The sequence below is a fragment of the Sapajus apella genome, unplaced genomic scaffold, assembly GCF_009761245.1.
Source record: "Sapajus apella isolate SASKATOON/1434 unplaced genomic scaffold, GSC_monkey_1.0 scaffold78, whole genome shotgun sequence".
Taxonomy (NCBI): domain Eukaryota; kingdom Metazoa; phylum Chordata; class Mammalia; order Primates; family Cebidae; genus Sapajus; species Sapajus apella.
Genome location: NW_022437018.1, coordinates 9,260,371 through 9,282,152, shown reverse-complemented (window position 1 = coordinate 9,282,152; position 21,782 = coordinate 9,260,371). Strand labels below are relative to the sequence as shown.

At 37.3% G+C, this 21,782-nt stretch overlaps 1 protein-coding gene across 4 annotated transcripts in view; it reads left to right on the top strand.

Moving 5' to 3' along the window:
- Positions 1 to 21,782, top strand: part of CTNNA3 (catenin alpha 3) — a 1,791,515-nt gene that overhangs the window by 281,057 nt on the left and 1,488,676 nt on the right. The gene's annotated exons all lie outside the window — the stretch shown is intronic.

The window sequence follows — 21,782 nt, the reverse complement described above, 5'->3', positions numbered from 1 at the left end:
AACACTAGTGCATTAGATATGTGACTAATTTAAGAAAAGGGATTATGTGAATATAGCCACTATACTGCTGTTTTATAGAAGAAGAAATTTGAATCATAGCTCTTGAATAACTACATTGGCACATATGTTCCTTGGCAAGGGAAATATTCAAATTATATTAGTTTCTAAATTTCTGAAGACCAACTGTTTTGCTAATATTCATTTACATCCTTCATCAGATGTGAGAAAATGCTTTAACTTATTGGCAATTGATGACAGAATTACTATAGAGGCATATGTAGAAAATTGGGAAAAACAATAAACACTATATAGGCTACTAGAGGGTGAAGGTGAGTTAAAAAACTACCTATCACGGGAGGGAGGCACCAAGATGGGTGAGAGAAGCTAGCACTGGAATGCAGCTCCCAGTGAATGAGACGCAGAGGGCTAGAGGACTTCACGATTCCAAACGAGGTGCTGGATTCATTTCTGTGGGACTGATAGGGCTCTGAAACTAGGCCCAGGGAAGGAGCCGCAGGATGAGAGCCACCCAGGGGGGCAAATCAAGATGTGGGGGGTGTCGGTGCATCCCCACCTGAAATGTGCAGCCGGCTTGGAGGGTCGGGGGACCTAGCCCCCTTGGTGCTCTGAATTGGATTCTGTGCTTACCTCATCCCTCCTGCAACCTACGTTCCATGAGAGCCCTGCCAGATAGTGGGGTACCATGGGTAGTAGATGCAAATCTGAGTAGTGGCTACTACTGGGTGAGGCAAGCTGTCGCAGGGACGTGGGTCAGAGTTTGGACTAATGCCAGTGGGACAGATCGTCCCACAGAAGGAGGCAGAGTTGAAAGCAGAGAAACAGACCATAAGGCCTGGCAGGCCCCCACTTCCACAGAGCTCAAAATGAAGCCCTCGCGAGTGAGCTTGGCAGCAAATACACCAGCTTGACCCCAACCAGGAAGATCCATCTGGGGAAGGAGAGACTCCATTGGGAAGGCAGGGTCAGTCTCACCTGCAAACAAACTCCAGAGAAGGATCACCCACCCAGCAACCTGACTGAATCCTAGAGAGCCCAGCAACACCCTCAGCAGGCCAAAAAAGATACAGCTCCAACCTCAACAGAAAAAAACATCCACTCAGACTCCTCCTGAAATCAGCAACTTCAAAGAGTAAAGGGAGATAAATCCACGAAGATGGGACAAAACCAGTGCAAAAGGATGAAACCATCGAAGAACAGAACACCTCTTCTCCTCCCAGGGATCACAACTCCTCACCATCAAGGGAACAAAAAAAGGCAAGAGAATGAATCTGACGAATTGACAGAAGCAGGCTTCAGAAGGTGGGTAATAACAAACTTCTCTGAGCTAAAAGACCATGTTCTAACCCAATGCAAAGAAACTAAGAACCTTAAAAAAAGAATAGATGAAATGCTAACTAGAATAAGCAGCTTAAAGAGGAACATAAACGACTTGATGGAGCTGAAAAACACAGTACGAGAACTTCGTGAGGCATACACAACAGATTCGATCAAGCAGGAGAAAGGATATCAGAGATAGAAGATCAAATCAATGAAATAAAATGAGAAGGCAAGATTAGAGAAAAAAGAGTGAAAAAAAAAATGAACAAAGCCTCCAAGAAATATGGGATTATGTGAAAAGACCTAATCTATGCTTGATCAGTGTACCTGAATGTGACAGGGAGAATGAATCCAAGCTGGAAAACACTCTTCAAGGTATTATCCAAGAGAACTTTCCCAACCTAACAAGGAAGGCCAACGTTCAAATCCAGGAAATACAGAGAACACCACAAAGATACTTCTCAAGAAGAGCAACCCCAAGGCACATAGTTGTCAGATTCACCAGGGTTGAAATGAAGGAAGAAATCCTAAGGACAGCCAGAGAGAAAGATCGAGTCACCCACAAAGGAAAGACCATCAGACTCACAGCAGATCTCTTGGCAGAAACCCTGCTAGCTAGAAGGGACTGGGGGCCAATAATCAACATCCTTAAAGAAAAGAACTTTCAATCCAGAATTTCTTATCTGGCCTAACTAATCTTCATAAGTGAAGGAGAAATAAAATCCTTTGTGGATGAGCAATTGCTGAGAGATTTCATTGCTACAAGACCTGCCTTACAAGAGCTACTGAAGGAAGTACTAAAAAGGGAAAGGAACAACCAGTACCAGCCACTGCAAAAACGTACCAAATGGTAAAGAACAATGATGCAATAAAGAAGCTACATCAACTAAGGGCAAAACAACCAGCCAGTAACAAAATGGCGGGATCAAATTCAAACATGACAATATTAAATTGAATGTAAATGGCCTAAACGCCCCAATCAAAAGATACAGACTGGCAAACTGGATAAAAAGTCGAGACCCATTGGTGTGCTATATTCAGGAGACGCATCTCACATGCAAAGACTTACATAGACTCAAAGGAATGGAAGAAGATTTATCAGCCAAATGGAGAGCAAAAAAAAGCAGGGGTAGCAATCCTAGTGTCCGATAAAACTGACTTTAAACCAACAAAGATCAAAAGAGACAAAGAAGGGCATTACATAATGGTAAAAGGATCAATGCAACAAGAAGAGCTAACTATCCTAAATATATATGCACCCAATACAGGAGCACCCAGATACATAAAGCAAGTTCTTAAAGACCTACAAAGAGACTTAGACTCCTGCACAACAGTGGGAGATTTTCACTCTCCACTGATAATATTGGACAGATCAATGAGACAGAAAGTCAACAAGGATATCCAGAATTTGAATGCAGATTTGGACCAAGTTGACCTAATAGACATTTACAGGACACTTCACCCCAAATCCACAGAATACACATTCTTCTCAGCACCACATTACACTTACTCCAAAATTGACCACATAATTGGAAGTAAATCACTCCTCAGCAAATGCGAAAGAACATAAATCATAACAGTTTCTCCACTACAGTCCTCCGCTCTACCAACTGAACTATTGAAGGATTCACAACAAACAGTTTCTCAGACCACAGTGCAATCAAATTAGAACTCAGGATTAAGAAAAGCACTCAAAACCACACAATAACATGGAAACTGAACAACTTGCTCCTGAATGATGATGAATGGATAAACAGTGAAATGAAGGTAGAAATAAAAATGTTCTTAGAAAACAGTGAGAAGGAAATCACAATGTATCAGATCCTATGGCACACATTTAAAGCAGTGTCTAGAGGGAAATTTATGGCAATGAATGCTCACATGAGAAACAAGATCTAAAATCGACACCCTATCATCAAAATTGAAAGAGCTAGAAGAGCAAGATCAAAAAAACTTGATGCCCTCTCTCACCACTCCTATTCAAATATAATATTGGAAGTTCTAGCCAAAGCAAGTAGGCAAGGAAAAGAAATAAAGGGCATTCAATTAGGAAAAGAAGTCAAATTGTCCCTATTTGCAGATGAAATGATCGTATGTTTAGAAGACCACATCGTCTCAGCTGAAAACCTCCTTAAGCTGATAAGCAACTTTGGCAAAGTCTCAGGATACAAAATCAATGTACAGAAATCACAAGCATTCCTATACACCAATAACAGACAGAGAGCCAAATCATGAGCAAACTCCCATTTACAATTGCTACAAAGAGAATAAAATACCTAGGAATACAACTAACAAAGTGGGTAAAAGATCTCTTCAAGGAGAACTACAAACCACTGCTCAACGAAATAAGAGAGGACACAAACAGATGGAAAAACATTCCATGCTCATGGTTAGGAAGAATCAATATTGTGAAAATGGCAATACTGCCCAAAGTAATTTATAGATTTAATGCTATCCCCATCAAGCTATCATTGACCTTCTTCACAGAACTGGAAAAAACCACTTTAAATTTCATATGAAACCAAAAGAGAGCCTGCATAGCCAAGGCAATCCTAAGCAAAAAAAACAAAGCTGGAGGCATCATGCTACCTGACTTCAAACCATACTACAAGGCTACAGTAATCAAAACAGCATGGTACTGGTATCAAAACAGAGATATAGACCAATGGAACAGAACAGAGACCTCATAGGCAACACCACACATCTACAACCATCTGATCTTTGACAAACAGGGCAAAAACAAGCAATGGGGAAAGGAATCCCTTTTTAATAAAAGGAGTTGTACAAACTGGCTAGCCATGTGCAGAAAGCAGCAACTGGAACCCTTTCTGACACCTTACACTAAAATTAACTCCAGATGGATTAAAAACTTAAATAAAGACCTAACACCATAAAAACCCTAGAAGAAAACCTAGGCAAAACCATTCAGGACATAGGCACAGGCAAGGACTTCATGACTAAAACACCAAAAGCAATGGCAACAAAAGCCAAAATAGACAAATGGGACCTAATTAAACTTAAGACACAACAAAAGAAACAATCATTAGAGTAAACCGGCAACCAACAGAATGGGAAAAAATTTTCACAATCTACCAATCAGACAAAGGGCTAATATTCAGAATATACAAAGAACTAAGGCAGATTTACAAGAAAAAAACAAACCTATTCAAAAGTGGGTGAAGGATATGAACGCTTTTCAAAAGAAGACGAATATGCAGCCAACAAACATGAAAAAATGCTCATCATCACTGGTTATTAGAGAAATGCAAATCAAAACCACAGTGAGATACCATCTCATGCCAGTTAGAATGGCGATCATTAAAAAATCTGGAGACAACAGATGCTGGAGAGGATGTGGAGAAAAAGGAAAACTTTTACACTGTTGGTGGCAGTGTAAATTAGTGTGGCAATTTACATTATGGAAGACAGTTTGATGATTCCTCAAGGATCTAGAAATATGAATTCCATTTGACTCAGTAATCCCATTACTGGGTATATACCCAAAGGATTATAAATCATTCTATCATAAAGAAACCTGCAACACGTATGTTCATTGTGGTGCTGTTTACTATACCAAAGACCTGGAATCAACCCAAATACCCATCAATGATAGACTGGACAAAAAAAATGTGGCATGTATACACCATTGAATACTATGCAGCCATGAAAAACGACGAGTTTGTGTCCTTTGTAGAGACATGGATGAACCTAGAAACCATCATTCTCAGCAAACTGACACAAGAATTGAAAACCAAACACAGCATGTTCTCACTCATAGGCAGGTGATGAACAATGAGAACTCTTGGGCACAGGGAAGGGAACAACACTTACAGGGCTAGGTGACGGTGGGGCGGCGGCGGGGGGGGGTGGAGGTGAAGGGAGGGGGAGGGACAGCGGGGGTGGGGCGGGGAGGATGGGGAGGGATAACACCTGGAGAAATGCCTGACATAGGCAACGAGGGGGGGGGGGGGATGGAGACAGCAAACTACCATGGCATATATGTACCTGTGCAACAATCCTGCAGGATACAGGATGTACCCTAGAGTGCAAATACAATAGAAACAAAGATAAACTACCTGCCAGGTACTATGCTTACTACCAGGCTGACGGGATCCATACTCCAAACGTCAGTATCATGCAATATTCCCAGGTAACAAATCTGGGCATGAATCCCCTGTATCCAAAATAAATTTGAAATTACAAATAAGTAAAAAAATAAGAAAATTGAAAAAAAATCTCCTTTTGGTTTTAATGCAAGGGTAATGCATGTTATTGTATTGCCTAATTATATAATTTATTTTAATATTTGTTTCGTTAAATGTCTTCATTGTTCTATTTTTTCTTTAGCGTTTCTCATAAACCACCTGAAGATCTTGTTTAATTCAGTCACCATGGTAGGGGTGGAAGAATTTACTGATTACTGGGGCCCATAGGCACATTTCATTCAGAGCCTCACAATTACTATTGGAACCAAAATCAATTAGCAAGAATCCTGACAAATATAAACATGCATTTTGTTTTTTTCTTTTGTAAAAAAAAATTATTTTTATTGACAAATAAAAATTATGTATATTTATCATGTGAACGACATTTTAAAATATGTACACATTGTGAAATAGCTAAATTGAGCTAATATATTCATTACTTCATATATTTATCATTTTTTTGTGTGTGGTAAGAACACTTATGAGCTATTCTCTTGACAACTTTGAAGAATACAATAAATTGTTATTTTGTTGTAATACTTCCTTGCATGGATAATCTACTACATGTTTTATTTAAAAATTAAAAAAAATTTTTTTTTGAGATGGAGTCTCACTCTGTCATCAGGCTGGAGTATAGTGGCTCGATGCCAATTTACTGCAAGTTCTGCCTCCTGGGTTCAAGTGATTCTCCTGCTTCACCTTCCTGAGTAGCTGGGATTACAGGTCCGTGCCACCACACCTGGCTAATTTTTGTATTTTTAGTAGAGACAGGGTTTCACCATGTTGGTCAGGCTGGTCTCGAACTTCTGACCTCGTGATCTGCCCACCTTCGCCTCCCAAAGTGCTGGGATTAAACGCATGAGCCACCACACTTAGCCTCTACTACATGTTTTACAATACATTTCTTGAACTTATTTCTCCTATCTAACTGAAATTTTATATTCTTTGACCAATAATGCTTCTGTCCCCAGTAACTAGCGTTCTACTCTACTTGTACAAGTTCAACTTTTTTAGATTCTATGTATATCAGATCATGTGATATTTCTCTTACTGTGCCTTACTTACATCACTTAACATAACGTACTTCAAATTCACCCATGTTGTTGTAAATGACAATATTGTCTTTTATTTTTTTACAGTGAAATAGTATTCCATTGTGTATGTATACCCCAGTTTCTTTATCCATTTATTTATCTGTTGATAGATATAGATTGATTTCTTTTCTTAGCCGTTGTGAATAAGGCCACAATAAACATCAGAATGCAGATCTTTTTGACAAAAAGTTATATACACCCAGAAATGGGATTTCTGGATCATATTGTAGTTCTAGTTTTTGAGAAACCTTCTTACTGTTTTCTATAATGGTTGCTGTAATTTACATCTGAACTAACAATGTGCAAGGTGAATTGGTCAGTTTGCAACTTTTCCATATATTTAGTGTCATATTACTGTTAACTTAATAACTTTCTCTTGCTTTCCAAAATAATAAAGGAGTAAAAGACACTACTTCATTTTTCTTTGATTCACAAAGGTTGCACTATGGTGGAGAATATGATGGCATAATTCTTCTGAGGTTCAACCATGTCATAGCATGTATCAGTACTTCATTCTTTTTTATTGCCAAGTAATACTTTCTTGCATAGATATTCTACTCCATGCTGCTTGTTCATTTACCAGTTGGTAGACATTTGGATTGTTTCCACTTTTGGGCTTTTATGAAAAATGTTGCTATGCACATTGTGTAAAAGTTTTATGTGGACATATGCTTTAATATTGAGCTATACTTCTGCCAATATTTCAATAGAAATTTGATTTTATTCATAATATATAAAAACAAATGGAGAGCTATAAATATTAAAAATTTAATGTATTTTCCTCATATTTATACAGTAGATGTATTCGAAATTTGATTTAACCCAATCCAAATGGGATTTAATCCAACTTAAATTCAGATTTATATATGAATGAAACATTAAATTTACAACATATGACAACCCTATCTTTTGTCTTACAGTTATTTCCTTTCTTTCGTTGTTATTGAACAAAATAAACTGGCTTTCTATAAGGACTTTTAGGGTAGATCCACTGGAAAACTAAGACCCTGATAACATCTTCCCCCACCACCCGACAGGCACTTTTACTTTTTATTATTGCTATTATTGTTACTTATTTTCAACTTTTAGATACAGGGAGTACATGTACAGATTTGTTACATGGGAATATTGCATGATGCTGAAGTTTGGAGTATAGATCCCATCCACCGCTGTAGTGAGCATAGTGCCTGTTAGGTAGCTTTTCAACCCACCTCTCCCTTCCACCCTGGAGTCCACAATGTCTATTTTTCCTTTATTGGCATCCATGTGTGCACAGTGCTTAGCTCCCACTTATAAGTGCAAATACATGGTATTTGGTTTTATGTTTCTGCATTAATTTACTTAGGATTATGACCTCCAAAGCCTCCATCCATGTTGCTGCAAAAGGCATGATTTCATTTTTTTATGACTGCACAGTATTCCATGGTGTATATGTATTATTTTTTCTTTATCCAATCTACCATCGATGGGGATCTGGATTGATTCTATGTCTTTGCTATTGTGAATAGCACAGAGATGAATGTACAAGTGTTTGTGTCTTTTTAGTAGAATGATTTATTTTCATTCATGTATTTACCAGTAATGGATTGCTGGGTCTAATGGCAGCTATGTTTTAAGTTTTTGAGAAATCTCAAGACTGCTTTCCACAGTGGTCGTACTAATTATATTCCCACCAGAAGAGTATAAGCATCTCCTTTTCTCTGCAGTCTAGCCAGCATCTGTTGTTTTTTGACTCTTTAACAATAGCAATTCTGACTGGTGTGAGGTAGAATTTCATTGTAGTTTTGACTTGCGTTTCTCTGATGATTAGTGGTGTGAAGCATTTTTTTTTTTTGTATGTTTATTGGCCGCTTGTCATCTTTTGAGAAGTGTCTATTCATGTCCTTTGTCCACTTTTTCATGGGGTTATTTTCTGCTTGTTATTTATTTTTTACTATAGATTCTGGATATTAGGCTTTGTTGTGTGCCTTGTTTGCAAATATCTTGTATCATTCTATAGACAAACAGACAAAAATCATTGTCTGTTCGCTCTGTTGATAGTTTCTTTGCTGTGCAGAAGCTCTTTAGTTTAATCAGGTCCCACTTTATTTTTGTTTTTGTTGCAATTGCATATGGGGACTTAGCCATAAATTTTTGCCAAATCCAATGTTCAGAAGAATATTTCCTGGGTTTTCTTCTAGGATTTTTATAGTTTGAGGATTTTAATTTAAATCTTTAATCCATTTTGAGTTCATTTTTGTATGTGGTAAAAAATATGAGCCCAGCTTCAGTCTTCTTCATATGGCTAGCCAGTTATCCCAGCATCATTTATTGAATAAGGAGTCTTTTACCCATTGCTTATTTTTGTCAGCCTTGCTAAAGAACAGATAGTTGTAGGTATGTGGCTTTATTTCTGGGTTCTCTAACCTATTCAGTTGGTCTATATGTCTATTTTTGTACTAGTACCATGCTGTTTTGATTACCATAGTCTTGTAGTATAGTTTGATGTTGGGTGGTTTAAAGCCTCTGTCTTTTTTCTTTTTTCTTCGTATTGTTTTGGCTATTGACACTCTTTTGTGGTTCCATATGAATTTTAGAATTGTGTTTTCTAACTCTGTAAAGACTGACAGTAGTTTGACAGGAATAGCATTAACTCTATAAATTGCTTTGGGCAGTATGGTCATTTTAACAATATTGGTTCTTCCAATTCATGAGTATGGAATGTTTTTAAATTTATTTGCATCATCACTGATTTATCTCAGCAGTATTTTGTTGTTCTCTTTACAGAGATCTTTAATCTCCTGGTTTGCTGTATTCCTAAATACTTAATTTTCTTTGTGACTATTGTAAGTGGGATTGTGTTGTGGAGTTTACTCTCAGCTTGGATGTTGTTAGTGTATAGAAATGATACTGATTTTTGTACATTGATTTTATCCTGAGACTTTGCTAAAGTTGCTAATTAATTCTTGGAACCTTTTGGCAGAGTCTTTAGGGTTTTCTAGATATAAAATTGTTTCATCAGTGAAAAGAGATAGTTTGACTTCTTCTTTTCCTCTTCAAATTCCTTTTCTTTCTTTCCATTGCCTGGTAGATCTGGCAAAGACTTCCAGTACTACTTTGAAGAGGAGTGGTGAGAGTAGGTAGCCTTGTCTTGTTCTAGTTCTCAAGGGAAATATTTCCATCTTTTGCTGATTCAGTCTGACATTGGCTGTGAGTTTTCCATAGATGACTCTTACTATTTGAGGTATGTTTCTTTGTTTATTGAGGGTTTTTATCATGAAGGAATATTGAATTTTATTAAAAGCTTTTTCTGCATTTATTAAGATGATCATATCATTTTTGCTTTGATTCTATTTGTATGGTGAATCACATTTGCTGATTTGCCACATAGGCAAATATGATTTACAACATATGCAAATATTTGCAACATAGACCTCTGTTGCAGATTAACAAATGTGATTTTAGCATTGTATCCCAAGAATAAAGCCTACTTAATTGTGGTGTATTAACTTTTTGATGTGCTGCTAGATTCAATTTGCTAGTATTTTTTGAAGAGTTTTGCACCTATGTTCATTAGGGATATCAGTCTGAAGGTTGTTGTTGTTGTTGTATCTCTGCTTGATTTTGCTGTCAGGCTAATGCTTGTCTTATAGAATGAGTTAGGGAGGAACCACCGCTCCTCAATTTTTTGAAATAGTTTCAGTAAGATTAGTATCAGTTCTTGTTTGTATGTCTGGTAGAATTGGGCTGTGAATTCACTTGGTCCAGGGCTTTTTTTGGTTGGTAGTTTATTATTGATTCAATTTCATAAGTTGAAATTGGTCTATTCAGGGTTTCAATTTCTTCCTGATTCAATCTTGGGAGATTGTGTGCTCTCCAGGAATTTATTCATTTCCTTTAGATTTTCGAATTTGTGTGCCTAGAGTTGTTCATAGTAGTGTCTGAGGGTCTTTTGTATTTCTGTAGGATCAGTTGTAATATCATTTTTGTTGTCTCTTATTTTGCTTATTTTGATTATGTCTTTCTTTTTCTTTGTTAATCTAGTTAGGGAGTCTACCAATCTTATTTAGTTTTACAAAGAACCAACTCTTGGTTTCATTGATCTTTTGTATGGGTTATTGCATCTCAATTTCATTAAACTCTTCTTTAGTTTAGGTATTTCTTTTCTTTTGCTAGCTTTGGGGTTGGTTTGTTCTCTTTTTTTCTCGTTCCTTTAGGTGCAGTTTTATCTTGTTAATTTGACACCTTTCTAACTTCTTAATGAAGGCATTTAGGACTATTAATTTTCCTCTTAACACTGCTTTGGCTCTATCTCAGAGATTTGGTAAGTTGTGTTTCTATTTTCACTAACTCCAAAGAATTTTTAAAATTTCTGCCTTAATTTCTATGTTCACTCAAAAGTTACTCAGGAGTAAGTTGTTTACTTTCCATTTATTTGTGTAATTTTGAGAGATCTTTTTGGTATTAATGCCTATTTTTCTTATACTTTGGTTTGAGAGTATACTTGGTATGATTTCAGTTTCTTTCTGAATTTATTGAGGTCTGCTTTTGACTGAGCATGTGGTTGATCTTTGAATATGTTCATGTGCAGATGAGAAGAAGGCATATTCTGTGTTTGTTGGATGGAGTGCTTTATAGGTCCAGTTGGTCAAATGTTGAGTTGAAGTCTAGAGTTTCTTTGTTAATTTGTGCTTCGATAATCTAATGCTGTCAGTAGGGTGTTGAAGTCTCCCACTATTATTGTGTGGTTGTTTAAGTGTTTTTGTAGGCCAATAAAAAGTTGTTTTATAAATCTCCATGCTTCAAAGTTGGGTGTATATGTATTTAAGATAGTTAAGGCCTCTTGCTGAATTGCATCCTTTATTGTTATTCAATGTCCTTCATTGTCCTAGATTTTTATGAGTTTAAAGTCTGTTTTATCTGGTGAATGAATGAATGATAATGAAGAATGAATAATGAAAGATGAAGAATGAAGACTGAATGATGAAGACTGAATGAATGAATGATGAAGAATGGTGACACCTGCTCTTTTTTGTTTTCTGTTTGCATGATAAATCTTACTTCATGCTTTAACTTTGAGCTTGTGGGTGTCATTAAATGTAAAATGAGTCTCTTGAAGACAACAGATGCTTGGGTCTTGTCTTTTTATTCAGCCTGCCACTGTATGTCTTTTGGGTGGGATGTTTAGCCCATTTACATTTAAGGTTATTATTGATTTGTGTGATTTTGAGTCTATTATTGTGTTGTTAGCTGATTGCTGTGTAGACTTGTTGTGTAGTTACTTTATAGTGCCTATGAACTATGTGCTTAAGTGTGCGTTTGTGGTGGCAGGTGCCATTCTTTTGAATTCATGTTTAGAACTCCCTCAGGGACCTCCTGTAAGGCTGGTCTAGTTTAAACATATTCCCTCAGCATTTGCTTGTCAGAGAAACATCTTATTTCTCCTTCAGTTATGAAGCTTAGTTTAGTAGGATATAAAATTCTTTGTTGGAATTTCCTTTCCTTAAGGACACTGAAAATAGGCCCCCAATCTCTTGTGGCTTGTAAAGTTTCTTCTGAGAGGTCTGCTTCTAGCCTGGTAGGATCCCCTCTGTAGGTGACCTGCCCCTTTTCTCTAGCTGTGTTTCAAATTTCTTTGTTTTCATTGATCTTGATGATTCTGATGATTATGTGCCTTGGATATGGTAATCTTATATAGTATCTGGCTGAGATTCTCTGTATTTCTTGCATTTGCATGTCAATGTCTCTAGTGACACTAGGGAAGTTTTGATGACTGTGTCCTCAAATATATTTTCCAAGTTGCTTATTCTCTCTCCTTATCTGTTAGGAATACTGATGAATCATAGATTTGGTCTCTTTACATAATCTCATATTTCTCAGATGTTTTGTTCATTTTTCTTTTTGTTAAATGTTATTAAAATTCTATTAAAATTACTAATGAATTCATGAAACAAGAAAGCAAAGACATGCATGTAGTCACACTTATGTCATAATTAAGAATTTTACTTAAAAAAAAAGTGTTAGAATATAAATTTAAATGCATATAATATACTTGAAGTTTTAGGGAAAATATTTAGAAGAATGTTGCATTTGCCGACTCAACGGAGTGTACTTTGTACCCTTCCAAATTAAACAAATTGCTGTCACTTATTTACAAAATCATTTATTTATATTCTAAAGAACATTGACATACAAGGCAGAAGTTAATTTCAGAAAGAGTTTTAGCTACCATTTTGGTCTCAGAAAGGACTTTTTTACGCAGATTCAACAGATTTTTTTTTTTCAATTCCCAAAGTTAAGAATAAGAATTCAATGACAGCCAGTGCTGGTAAGGTTGATTTCTACCAATACAACTTTAAATGCAAGAGAGAAATATTTTACACACCCACCATTCTAGTTATCCATCAGATATATAGCTCTAAGTTTGATGTTAGTTGGAAAGACAAATCAAAAATAGAAGGCCTAGTTCTCCTGTAAAAATCAAAACCTGACATTCCCACAAAAAAGAAGAGGAAAACTCTGTAATGTTTGCCAAAGTATCATTTTATATTCTATTTAATATTGTCTTACAATTGAAATGTGAAGTTTGAAGGCAAACAACTGTGCAGTGATCTACAGGTGTCAGAGTTTTCTAGAAGTACTAGAAATTCTTCCAACTCAGGTACACAATCCGATGAATATTTTTCTCAGTTCTGGACAAACAAATATAACAAGGCACACAGATCCTTATTTGAAATGGGCTGCTACACACAGCCAAGTTACTAAAACCTAGGACCATAAAAAGGAATTGAGTCAATGACCTGGAAATGCCTACAGACAAATCCCTTGAACCACTCAGTGTCAGTCATGTTAATTTAACCTTTGAGTAAATTCAGACTTTTAAAAGTTTTACTTGAAATTTTATATATTTATGGCATAAAACGTGATATTTTGAAATACTTAGACATTGTGGAATGGCTAAATCAAACTAACTAGCATACACGTGACCTCATATACTTCTCATTTTTTGTGATGAAAATGCTTAAAATCTGATGTCTTTGGAAATGTACAGTATACAACACATTGCCATTAACTGTAGACCACATGTTATACGTTTCTTGAACTTATTCTTCATGTCTAACTGAAATTTTGCGTCCTTTCATTAGTATTTTCCTGGTAACCGATCTCCTCACTCCCAGGCCCTGTTAACCACTACTTTTGCTCTGCTTCTATGAGTTTGACTTTTTTAGATTCCACATGTAAGTGTGATCATGCAGTATTTGTCTTTCTGTGCCTGGTTAATGTTATGTAACATAATGTTCTCTAGACTCATCCATGTTGTGGCAAATCAAAAACTTTCGTTTTTAAGGCTGAAAATTTTTCCCTGTATATATTCCACATTTTCTTTATCTACTCATCTGTGGATGGATGCTTAAGTTGCTTTTATAACTTGACTATTAAGACTAATGCTGCAGTAAACATAGGGAGCAGATATCCCTTTGAAATACAGATTCATTTACTTTGGGTATATATATACCTAATAGTGCAATATACTGCATTACATAGTGGGATTGCTATGTCATATGGCAGCTTTATTTCTGTTTTTTTTTTTGTTTGTTTGTTTTTTTTGTTTTTTTTTTGAAACGTCATACAGTTTTCCATAAGGCTGTACTAATTTATATTCCAACCAACAGTGTGGAAGAGTTCCCCTTTCTCTGTACTCTTGCCAACCCTATTTTTTGTATTTCCAACTTTTATTTTAAGTTCAGGGGCACATGTACAGGATGTGTAGATTTCTTGCATAGGTAAATGTGTGCCATGGTGGTTTGCTCCACAGATCATCCCATCACCCAGGTATTAAGCCCAGCGTGCACTATCTATTCTTCCTGATCCTCTTCCTCCTTCCACCCCTTTCCCTTTGACTGGCCCCAGTGTGTGTTGTTACCCTCAACGTGTCATTTACGTTCATCTTCTAAGTGAAAATGTGGTGTTTGGTTTTCTGTTCCTGTGTTGGTTTGCTATGGATAATGGCCTCCAACTCCATCCATGTCCCTTCAAGGGACATGATCTCATTCATTTTTATGGCTGCATAGTATTCCATTGTGTTTATGTACCACTTTTTTTATCCAGTCTGTCTTTGATGGGCATTTATGTTGATTCTATATTTTTTCTATTGTGAATAGTGCTGCAGTAAACATACATGTGCATGAGTTTTACAGTAGAATGATTTATATTCCTTGGGTATATACCCAGTAATGGGATTGCTGGGTCCAATGGTATTTCTGTCTTTAGGTCTTTGAGGAATCGCCACACTCTTTCACAATGAGTAAACTAATTAACACTCTCAGCAACAGTGTATAAGCGTTCCTTCTTCTCCACAACCTCTCCAGCATCTGTTATTTTTTGACTTTTTAATAGTAGCCCTTCTGACTAGTATGAGATGATATCTCCTTGTGCTTTTGACTTGCATTTCTTTTTTAAAAATATTTGTCCTTCAACTTTTAATTTAAATTCCAGGGTACATGTGCAAGATTTGCAGATTTGTTACATAGGTAAACATGTGCCTTGGTGGTTTGGGGCACAATCAACCCAATACCTGTAGCATCCCTTAGCAATTCTTCCTGATGCTTTTCCTCTCCCCACCCTCACCCCTAACAGGCCCCAGTGTGTGGTGTTCCCCTCAATGTGTTCATATGTTCTCATCATTCAGCATCCACTTATAAGTGAGAACATATTGTGTTTCATTTTCTGTTCCTGCATTATCTTTCTGACCATAACAGCTTCCAGCTTCATCCATGTTCTTGCAAAGGACATGATCTTGTTCCTTTTTATGATTACATAGTATTCCATGGTGTATATGTACTATATTTTATTTATCCAGTCTATCATTGATGAACATTTGGGTTAATTCCATGTTTTTGCTATTATGCATAGTGCGGCAATGAACATACACATGAATGCATCTATATAATAGAATGATTTATATTCCTTTGGGTATATAACCAGTGATGGAATTCGTGAGTCAAATGATACTTCTGGCTCTAGATTTTTGAGGAATCACCACACTGTCTTCTACAATGTTTAAACTAATGTACACTCCCACAAACACTGTAAAAGCGTTCCTATTTCTCCACAACATTGCCAGCATCTATTGTTTCTGGACCTTTTAATCTTTGTCATTTTGATTGGCATGTGGTAGTATTTCATTGTGGTTTTGATTTGGTTTTCTATGCTGATCAGTGATGTTGAACTTTTTTTCATATGTTTATTGGCAGCATAAATGTCTTCTTTTTTCTTTTAAATAAATAAATATATATATGTGTATATATATATATGTGTGTGTGTGTGTGTGTGTGTGTGTGTGTGTTATTGCTCTTTAGGTTCTGGGGTACATGTGAAGAACATGCAGGATTGTTGCATTGGTACATACATGGCAATGTGGTTTGCTGCCTCCATCCCCATCACCTAATCTGGCATTACTCCCCATGTTATCCCTTCCCAACTTCCCACTGTCCCTCTCCTAGTTTCTCCCTACAGACCTCAGTGTGTAATGCTCCCCTCCTTGTGTACATGTGTTCCCATTGTTCAACACATGCCTATGAGTGAGAACATGTGGTGTTTGATTTTCTGTTCTTGTGTCAGTTTTCTGAGAATGATGGTTTCTGGGTTCATCCATGTCCCTACAAAGGACACAAACTCATTGGTTTTTATGGCTGCATAGTATTCCATGGTGGATATGTGCCATATTTTCCCTGTCCAGTCTATCATTGATTGGCATTTGGGTTGGTTCCAAGTCTTTACTATTGTAAACAGTGTTGCAATGAACATATGTGTGCAGGTGTCTTTATAATAGAATGATTTATAATCCTTTGGATATATACCCAGTAATGGGATTGCTGGGTCAAATGGAATTTCTATTTCTAGCTCCTTGAGGAATTGCCCCACAGTCTTCCACAATGGTTGAACTAATTTACACTCCCACCAACAGTGTAAAAGTATTCCTATTTCTCCAAATCCTCTTCAGCATCTGTTGTCTCCAGATTTTTAAATTATTGCTATTCTAACTGACGTGAGATGTATCTTAATGTAGTTTTGATTTGCATTTCTCTAATGACCAGTGATGATGAGCATTTTTTCTTATGTTTGTTGACTTCATATATGTCTTCTTTAGAAAAGTGTCTGTTCATATCCTTTGCCCACTTTTGAATGGGTTTGTTTGTTTTTTTCTTGTAAATCTGTTTTAGTTCTTTGTAGATTCTGGATATAAGTCCTTCATCAGATCGGTAGATTGCAAAAATTTTTTCCCATTCTGTTGGTTGCCGATTCACTCTAATCACTGTTTCTTTTGCTGTGCAGAAGCTCTGGAGTTTAATTAGATCCCATTTGTCTATTTTGGTTGTTGTTGCCAGTGCTTTTGATGTTTTAGTCATGAAGTCCTTGCCTAAGCCTATGTCCTGAATGGTTTTGCCTAGGTTTTCTTCTAGGGTTTTTATGGTTTTAGGTCTTATGATTAAGTCTTTAATCCATCTGGAGTGAATTTTAGTGTAAGGTGTCAGGAAGGGGTCCAGTTTCTGCTTTCTGCACATGGCTAGCCAGTTTTCCCAACTCCTTTTATTAAACAGGGAACCCTTTCCCCATTGCTTGTTTTTGTCAGGTTTGTCAAAGATCGGATGGTTGTAGATGTGTTGTGTTGCCTTCGAGGCCTCTGTTTTGGTACCAGTACCATAGTGTTTTGATTACTGTAGCCTTGTAGTATAGTTTGAAGTCTGGTAGTGTGATGCTTCCAGCTTTGTTCTTTTTGCTTAGAATTGACTTGGCTATGTGGGTTCTCTTTTGGTTGCATGTAAAGTTTAAGGTGGTCTTTTTTTCCAATTCTGTGAAGGAGGTCAATGGTAGCTTGATGGGGTTAGCACTGAATCTGTAAATTACTTTGGGCAGTATGGCCATTTTCACAATATAATTCTTCCTAACCATAAGCATGGAATGTTTCTACATCTGTTTGTGTCCTCTCTTATTTCGTTGAACAGCGCTTTGTAGTTCTCCTTGAAGGGGTCCTTTACATCCTTTGTTAGTTGTATTCCTAGGTATTTTATTCTCTTTGTAGCAATTGTGAATGGCAGTTCATTCTTGATTTGGCTCTCTTTAAGTCTGTTATTGGTGTACAGGAGTGCTTGTGATTTTTGCACACTGATTTTATATCCTGAGACTTTGCTGAAGTTGCTTATCAGTTTCAGAAGATTTTGGGCTGAAACTATGGGGTCTTCTAAATATACAATCATGTCGTCTGCAAATAGAGACAATTTGACTTCCTCCTTTCCTAATTGAATACCCTTTATTTCTTTTTCTTGCCTGATTGCTCTGGCTAGAACTTCCAATATTATATTGAATAGGAGTGGTGAGAGAGGGCATCCTTGTCTAGTGCCAGATTTCAAAGGGAATGCTTCCAGTTTTTGCCCATTCAGTATGATATCGGCTGTGGGTTTGTTTTGAATAAAAATAATAATAGCTTTTATTATTTTCCTTTCTATGTTTAGTGCTTCTTTCATGAGCTCTTTTAAAGCTGGCCTGGTGGTCATGAAATCTCTGAGCAATTGCTTGTTCATAAAGCATTTTATTTCTCCTTCATTTATGAAGCTTAGTTTGGCTGGATATGAAATTCTAGGTTGCAAGTTCTTTTCTTTAAGGGTGTTGACTATTGGCCCCCACTCTCTTCTGGCTTGTAGGGTTTCTGCTGAGAGATGTGATGTGAGTCTGATGGGCTTCCCTTTGTGGGTATCCTGACCTGTCTCTCTGGCTGCCCTTAGCATTTTTTCCTTCATTTCAACCCTGGTGAATCTGACAACTATGTACCTTGGTGTTGCTCTTCTTGAGGAATATCTTTGTGGTGTTCTTTGTATTTCCTGGACTTGAATATTGGCCTGCCTTGCTAGGTTGAAGAAGTTCTCCTGGATAATATCCTGAAGAGTGTTTTCCAACTTGGATTCATTCTCTCCATCACATTCAGGTACATCTATCAAACGTAGATTAGGTCTTTTCACATAATCCCATATTTCTTGAAGGTTTTGTTCATTTGTTTTTACTCTTTTTTTCTCTAATCTTGCCTTCTTGTTTTATTTCATTGAGTTGATCTTCAATCTCTGGTATTCTTTCTTCTGCTTGGTCGATTCTGCTGTTGAAACTTGTGTATGCTTTGCAAAGTTTTCGTTTTGTGTTTTTCAGCTCCATCAATTCATTTATATTCCTCTCTAAGCTGTTTATTCTCGTTTGCATTTTGTCAAACCTTTTTTCAATGTTCATAGTTTCTTTGCATTGGGTTAGAAGGTGTTCTTTTAGTTCAGAGAAGTTTGTTATTACCTACCTTCTGAAGCCTGTTTCTGCCAATTCATCAGACTCATTCTCCATCCAGCCTTGTTCCCTTGCTGGTGAGGAGTTGTGATCCCTTCAAGGACTAGAGGCATTCTGGTTTTGCATGTTTTCATCCTTTTTTAGCTGGTTTCTTTTCATCTTTGTGTATTTATCTACCTGTGGTTTTTGTAGTTGGTGACTTTCAGATAGGGTCTCTTAGTGGACTTCCTTTTTGTGGATGATGAAATTATTTCTTTCTGTTTTTTAGTTTTCCCTGTAACAGTCAGGCCCTTCTGTTGTAGGACTGCTGGAGGTCCACTCCAGACCCTTCTTGCCTGGGGATCACCTGCAGCAGCTGCAGAACAGTAAGGGTTGCTGCCAGTTTCTTCTTCTGTGATATTTGTCCCAGAAGGATACCCATTAGATGTTAGCCTCAAGTCTCCTTTATGAGGTGTCTCTTTGGATATATGGGGGTTGGAGAGCTTCTTGAGGAGACAGCCTTTCCATTATAGGAGCTCAAGTGCTGAGCTGTGAGCTCCTTTGTTCTGTTCAGAGCTGCTGGGCAAGTACGTTTAAGTCTGCTGCAGCAGAACTCATAACCACTTTTTTTTCTCAGGTGCTCTGTCCTGGGAAGGTAGGGCTTTATTTGTAAGTTCTTCTTGTGCTGCTGCCTTTTTTCTGAGATGCCCTGGCCTGCAAAGAGGTAGCCTCATCACAGTGTGCCAGCAGAGGTGTTGCTGAGCTGCTGTGGGCTCTGCCCAGCTGCTGTGTGAACTTTCTTGTAGTTTTGTTTATAGGGGTGTAGTTAGAACTGCCTCGGTAATGGCGGTCTGCCTCAGTAATGGCGGACTGTCTCTGTAATTGCAGACTGCCTTGGTAATGGCGGACTGCCTGGGTAATGGTGGACTACCTCGGTAATGGCGGACTGCCTTCGTAGTGGTGGATTGCCTTGGTAATGGCGGATGCCCTTCTTCCCACAGAGCTGGACCTTCCCTGGTCCAGCTGTGTTTGCTGTGAAACTCTCAATCCAGAGCGTTTCAGATTGCTTTTCTTTGTAGAGGTGGGACTGGCTGAGCCAGATCACCTTTCTCCTTGTTTCAGCCCTCTTTTTTTCAGTTGAACAGGTGATTCTGTCTCACAGGCATTCCAGTCTTCAGTTGAAACAGTGCCTGGATTCGTGTGAGTTTTTGCACAGAGACTGGTTGCACTGGCTGAAACAGCTGCACTGGAGACTCATGGCGCTTTTTCACCTGGGAATCTTCTGGTCTGTGGGCAGTAAAAATTCATCTGGAAATGCAGTGATCACTCACCCTCTGCGTTTTCACTGGGAACTGCAATCCAGAGCTAATCCTATTTGGCCCTCTTGGATCAAAATCCAAATGTCTTCTTTTGAGAAGCTTCTGTTCATGTCCTTTGCCCACTTTTTAATTTTTTTTTTTTGATAAATTTGTTTAAGTTCCTTATAAATGCTGGATATTAGACCTTTGTAAGATGTATAATTTAAAAAAAATTACTCCCATTCTTTAGGTTATTTGTTGAATTAATGATAGTTTATTTTGCTGTGCAGAGCTCTTTAATTAGACGTCATTTGTCAATTTTTGCCTTTGTTGCAGTTGCTTTTGGCATCTTCATCATGAAATCTTTGCCTGTGCCTATGTCCTGAATAGTACTGCCAAGGTTTTCTTCTAGGGTTTTTATAATTTTGGGTTTTACATTGAAGCCTACAATCCATCTTGAGTTGATTTTTATATATGGTGTAAGGAAGGAGTCCAGTTTTCGGATTTTCTACATATGGCTAGCCAGTTCTCCTTGCACCATTTCTTAAATAGGGAATCCTTTTCCCATTGTTTATTTTTGTCATGTTTGTTGAATATCAGATGGTTGTAGTTGTGCGGTCTTATTTCTGGGTTCTCTATTCTGTTCCATTGGTCTATGTGTTTGTTTATGTACCAGTACTGTGCTGTTTTGATTACTGTTGCCCTGTAGTAGAGTTTGAAGTCAGGGAGTGTGATGCCTCCAGCATTGTTCTTTTTGCATAGGATTTCCTTGGCTGTTCAGATTCTTTTTTGGTTCCATATTAATTTTAAAATCTTTTAGTCTAATTCTGTAAATTCTGATGCTTGATGGGGAATACAATTGAATCTATAAATTACTTTGGACAGTATGGCCATTTTCACAACATTGATTCTTCCTATTCGTATGGAATGATTTTTCATTTGTTTGTGTCATCTCTTATTTCTTTTAGCAGTGCTTTGTAGTTCTCCTTGAAGAGGTCCTTCACTTCCCTGTTAGCTGTATTCCTAGGTATTTTATTCTCATGTGGTAATTGCAATGAGAGTTCATTTGTGATTTGGCTCTCTACTTGTCTGTTGGTGGTGTATGGGAATGGTAGTGATTTTTGCACAGTGATTTTGTAACCTAAGACTTTGCTCAAGTTGCTTATCAGCTTAAGGTACTTTTGGGCCTAGACAGTGGGGTTTTCTAGATATGCAATCATGTTACTGTAAGAGAAGAGAGTTTGACTTCCTCTCTTCCTATTTGAATAAGCTTTATTTCTTTTTCTTGCCTGATTGCCCTGATCAGAACTTCCAATACTATGTTGAATAGGAGTGGTAAGAGAGGGCATCCTTGTCTTGTGCCAGTTTTTAAGAGGAATGCCTCCAGCTCTTGCCCATTCAATATCTTGGATGTGAGTTTGTCATATATGGTTCTTATTATTTAGAGGTATGTTCCTTCGACACTTAGTTTATTGAGAACTTTTTACATGAAAGGATGTTGAATTTTACCATAGGCCTTTTCTGCATCTGTTCAGATAATCATTTTTTGTTTGTTTGTTTTTTAG